The sequence below is a fragment of the Salmo salar genome, chromosome ssa13 (assembly GCF_905237065.1).
Source record: "Salmo salar chromosome ssa13, Ssal_v3.1, whole genome shotgun sequence".
NCBI classification, from domain to species: Eukaryota; Metazoa; Chordata; class Actinopteri; order Salmoniformes; family Salmonidae; genus Salmo; species Salmo salar.
Window position 1 is genome coordinate 9,901,572 of NC_059454.1, and position 6,000 is coordinate 9,907,571.

Consider the following 6,000-nt stretch of genomic DNA (forward strand, 5'->3'; position numbering starts at 1 on the left):
CCCTCAGGAAACTAAAAATATTTGTCATGGGTCCTGAGACCCTCAAAAGGTTCTACAGCTACAACATCGAGAGCATCCTGACTGGTTGCATCACTGCCTGGTACGGCAATTGCTCAGCCTCTGACCGCAAGGCACTACAGAGGGTAGTGCGTACGGCCCAGTACATCACTGGGGTTAAGCTGCCTGCCATCCAGGACCTCTACACCAGGCGATGTCAGAGGAAGGCCCTAAAAATTGTCAACGACCCCAGCCACCCCAGTCATAGACTGTTCTCTCTAATACCGCATGGCACGCGGTACCAGAGTGCCAAGTCTAGGACAAAAAGGCTTCTCAACAGTTTTTACCCCCAAGCCATAAGACTCCTGAACAGGTAATCAAATGGCTACCCGGACTATTTGCATTGTGTGCCCCCCCCCCATTTTTACGCTGCTACTACTCTCTGTTTATCATATATGCATAGTCACTTTAACTATACATTCATGTGCATACTACCTGAATTGGGCCGACCAACCAGTGCTCCGACACATTGGCTAACCGGGCTATCTGCATTGTGTCCCGCCACCCACCAGCCGCCAACCCATCTTTTACGCTACTGCTACTCTCTGTTCATCATATATGCATAGTCACTTTAACCATATCTACATGTACATACTACCTCAATCAGCCTGACTAACCGGTGTCTGTATGTAGCCTCGCTACTTCTATAGCCTCGCTACTGTATATAGCCTGTCTTTTTACTGTTTTATTTCTTTACCTACCTATTGTTCACCTAATACCTTTTTTGAACTATTGGTTAGAGCCTGTAAGTAAGAATTTCACTGTAAGGTCTACACCTGTTGTATTCAGCGCATGTGACAAATAAACTTTGATTTCATTTGAACAGGGTATGCTGTAGTGTCCCAGAAATCCATTGGTTTCATTTCCTGTACGAGGTTCTGGGAAAAGCACCTGCTGACGTGTTTGAGTGACATAAATAAATGCATGGTTATGGTTATGGCATGTTTATTCAATGGTCATATTCATCTGTGAGGTTTAACCAGAGGTTGTGCAACTGTAACAAATGTGGAAGCTAAATGTAAAATGTAAAATAATACACAAACTTCTGTTATCTAAAATAATACATTGTAACCGCACATTTTTATTTTTATTTAAATGATGATTGCTTCCACTTTTCTATTTTCAGACTTGGAAAACTGTGACTGACTGGGTCAAGCTATAACTACTGTACTGACAACTGTCTAAGATATACAAGCTAACATTCTCTGTCTTTCCCCACAGATCAATGACTGAATACATGTAGTAGATGAGGTATGGTTCAGAATGATATGACTGAAAGCTGACATTGAACTAAATACAAATGATACAAACTAAATAAATTGATACGGAAAGTCATATATTTATACATTTTTACATATATATTTTTTTTTATATACATAAGGATCTAATAATGCTATGCACATTATTACACAAATAAAATGCTTCTATCAACACACGTTGTGATTCATTTCACAACATGGCTTACAGAACATGTCCATGTAATAATGATGTTGCAATACTGTCTGTGGTCAATTTGTTTTAGGTAACAAGCTACATTAATGTCACCATAACAGTGATGATCATCACCTGAATCATTGTGATCAAACACGTGAGCCCCATATTAGGTCATAGGAATATCAGTAGTGTGTGTTTCCCAAATGAGGAGATTTTTCATCATTCAAGACTGGTTTTATTTCCAGTCCAAGCATCCAATAACCTTACATAGGCCTATGTAGTCTCAGTGCAACAGCTTTACAAGTACAGAGTAGAGTATTGGTTTGGTCTTCTGCTTTCCAAACAAAATGGAGACAATGACCCCCGAAAGACCAAATACAACATGACCTATTATTATGATGTGGTTATGTGGTTAATTACTTCTGTATATAGCAGCATTTCAGTGAAGCAGGAAGATGACTCAAACCTGCATGAGGGGTTTTTATTTCCCCCCTCTCTGTCCCTATACACACTGGACCAGATGTGCTGAGTAGCAGTCTACAGCTAGGAATGATCCAGATGATGATACAACTACAGACATTGAATCCCATTCGTTCTAGTTCTGTAGGCAGGACGTGAGGCAAGGGACTGATGGGAAGCGTTGTCCATCTACTTTCTGCCAGTGGTTGGTAACAGGCTGGTTGGTTTTCTCAGAATTATTGGTAAAGGGATATATATATGACAAACAACACCAAAGAAATGTTGCCATATCCGTTAGGATATTGTATGAGCATATCTTGTGTCTTATCTTGATAGCTGTCCAAGGTGCAAAATATAGTTACTCGATCCCATACACAATTCACTTCAGTCTACAGTATACAAGTAGCTTTGATGCACCTGGTATATACATACAGTAACAGCCTAAAAATATACTGCTCCAGTCCAGGAACATACATTGGCCAATGCTGTAGGCCTGATGCCATAAAGGTCCTGTTTAGTAAAGAATGTGTAAAATGGAGGTCAGGAAAAGGTAACAAGTACCATAAAAACAAAGGAAATTGAAAAACCATAGAAACGTCTCTTGAAAATCTCTTACTGTAAAACCACAACAGGAGTCATTGTCTGCATTTATAAACTGGGTGGTTCGAGCCCTGAATGCTGATTGGCTGACAGCCATGGTATATCAACCGTATACTACGGGTACACCAAATCATTTATTTTTACTGCTCTAATTATGTTGGTAACCAGTTTATAATAGCAATAAGGCACCTCGTGGGTTTGTGATATATGGGCAATATACCACGGCTAAGGGCTGTGTCCAGGCACTCCGCGTTGCGTCGTGCTTAAGAACAGCCTTTAGCCGTGGTATATTGGTCATATACCACCCCCCCCCCGGGCCTTATTGCTTAATTATACCAGCAGAGTTAAGGGAAAATGTGTGGAACAGATCTGCTCTGCTATAGTTTGTCAGAACCTTGCTTGCTTGATGCATAACAGAAACCTGAAGACTTGTGTTGGCTCTCGAAGCTAATTCCATAGCCTTAAGCTCAGCGTAATTACACAGTCTTGTAAATTGTTCAAACCCAGTCAATCATACTAACTTGCTCCTAAAAAGCTGTTTGTCAGACTCAGCACAGTTGAGACTGACAGAGAGATCTGGAGACTGACAGAGAGATCAAGTATCAGATAAATAGACTGTTCTGATGAAGACTGGTCTAATGGACCAGAAATAAATACATCTGACTGGCTGTTGTCCTTGGGACTGATGAGTCAAATCAGTCTGGCTCCACTCCTCTCCAGGGTTTCCGCCTGCCTGCAGGATGGTCTTATACAATATACATGACTCACCTTCAGCAGGTATGTTTTTTTCTGTATGTGTGTGTACCTGACATACTGTTACACTACATGGCCAAAAGTATGTGGACACCTGCTCGTCAATCATCTCATTCCAAAATCATGGGAATTAATACAAAGTTGGTCCCCCCTTTGCTGGTATAACAGACTCCACTCTTCTGGGAAGGCTTTCCGCTAGATGTTGGAACATTGCTGCGGGGACTCGTTTCTATTCAGCCACAAGAGCATTAGTGAGGTCTGGCACGGATGTTGCCCGATTAGGCCTGGCTCGCAATCAGCGTTTCAATTCATCCCCAAGGTGTTTGATGGGGTTGAGGTCAGGGCTCTGTGCAGGCCAGTCAAGTTCTTCCACACCAATCTCAACAAACCTTGACAAACCTGTATGGACCTCGCTTTGTGCATGGGGGCACTGTCATGCTGAAACAGGAAAGGACCTTCCCCAAACTGTTGTAGCGTTAAGATTTCCCTTCACTGGAACTAAGGGGCCTAACCTGAACTATGAAAAATAGCCCCAGACCACGCCGTTCCTGGGAGGGGTGCGTCACTTGAGTGGGTTGAGTCACTGACGTGGTCTTCCTGTCTGGGTTGGCGCCCCCCTTGGGTTGTGCCGTGGCGGAGATCTTTGTGGGCTATACTCGGCCTTGTCTCAGGATGGTAAGTTGGTGGTTGAAGATATCCCTCTAGTGGTGTGGGGGCTGTGCTTTGGCAAAGTAGGTGGGGTTATATCCTTCCTGTTTGGCCCTGTCCGGGGCTATCGTCGGATGGGGCCACAGTGTCTCCTGACCCCTCCTGTCTCAGCCTCCAGTATTTATGCTGCAGTAGTTTATGTGTCGGGGGGCTAGGGTCAGTCTGTTATATCTGGATGTATTTCTCCTGTCTTATATGGTGTCCTGTGTGAATTTAAGTATGCTCTCTCTAATTCTCTCTTTCTCTCTTTCTTTCTTTCTCTCTCTCGGAGGACCTGAGCCCTAGGACCATGCCTCAGGACTACCTGACATGATGACTCCTTGCTGTCCCCAGTCCACCTGGCCGTGCTGCTGCTCCAGTTTCAACTGTTCTGTATGCGGCTATGGAACCCTGACCTGTTCACTGGACGTGCTACCTGTCCCAGACCTGCTGTTTTCAACTCTCTAGAGACAGCAGGAGCGGTAGAGATACTCTCAATGATCGGCAATGAAAAGCCAACTGACATTTACTCTTGAGGTGCTGACTTGTTGCACTCTCGACAACTGTGATTATTATTATTTGACCATCTTGGCCATGTTCTGTTATAATCTCCACCCGGCACAGCCAGAAGAGGACTGGCCACCCCTCATAGCCTGGTCCCTCTCTAGGTTTCTTCCTAGGTTTTGGCCTTTCTAGGGAGTTTTTCCTAGCCACCGTGCTTCTACACCTGCATTGCTTGCTGTTTGGGGTTTTAGGCTGGGTTTCTGTACAGCACTTTGATATATCAGCTGATGTAAGAAGGGCTATATAAATACATTTGATTTGATTTGATTATTCCTCCTCCACCAAACGTTACAGTTAGCACTATGCATTGACCGTCTGACTGCCAGATGGTAAAGCATGATTCATCCCTCCAGAGAACGTGTTTCCAATGGCGTCGAGTTTTACACCACTCAGCCGACGCTTGGCATTGTGCATGGTGATCTTAGACTTGTGTGCAGCTGCTCAGCCATGGAAACCCATTTCATGAAGCTCCCGACGAACATTTATTGTGCTGACATTGCTTCCAGCGGCAGGTTGGAACTCGGTAGTGAGTGTTGCAACCGAGGACAGACGATTTTTATTCGCTACGCGTTTCAGCACTCGGAGATCCTGTTCTGTGAGGTTGGGTGGCCTACTACCATTGTTTGTCTGTAGTGATTGCATGGCTGTGTGCTCAATTGTATAACCTGTCAGCAATGGGTGTGGCTGAAATAGCTGAATCCACTAATTTGAATGGGTGTCCACATACCCATTGTAAGAGGAGAAAAACACACAGAACTGTTCAGGTGGGTTCTAAATGTAAATCACTTCAGAGTTGTTTTTAGTATTGAGTAGTACAGAAGGATGGCTGTTTCAGAGGCCGGTTAGCCAACTGTTGCTTGGCGTGTGGGAGTTTGAATTGACCTTGAACCCTCCTTATTTTCACTCAACTGTACTAAAGTTACCAGATTTTTTTTGTAACAATACAAATATGAAACCACTGTTTTTTTTTTTTTTTTACTGTTTCTAAAAAATCATTTGGGATAATTGTCACGGTAGTAATAATAGGAACAATAAAAAATCATTTTAATCCCGAAAGAGGAAGCATAAAAGAAAAACAAGAAATGTTTCGTCAGTGAGGAGAAAAATTATCTCAGGACACCAACCCTAACCTAGTATAAAAATAACAACTCTTCCCAGAAAAGCTCCACAACACAGCCTGTTCAGCAAGGCCTGGGTAAAGTACACACTCTCCACATCAAAAAGTAGATGAACTGCTGTGCGGACCACTAGATCAACAAACCAATGGAAACAAAGTACAGTTCAGCTGAAGGCTTCTGAAGTGGAGAGCCACGGCAAAGCAACCACATCATTCTTCACAGAGAGAGAGAGAGAGAGAGAGAGAGAGAGAGAGAGAGAGAGAGAGAGAGAGAGAGAGAGAGAGAGAGAGAGAGAGAGAGAGAGAGAGAGAGAAAGAGAAAGAGAAAG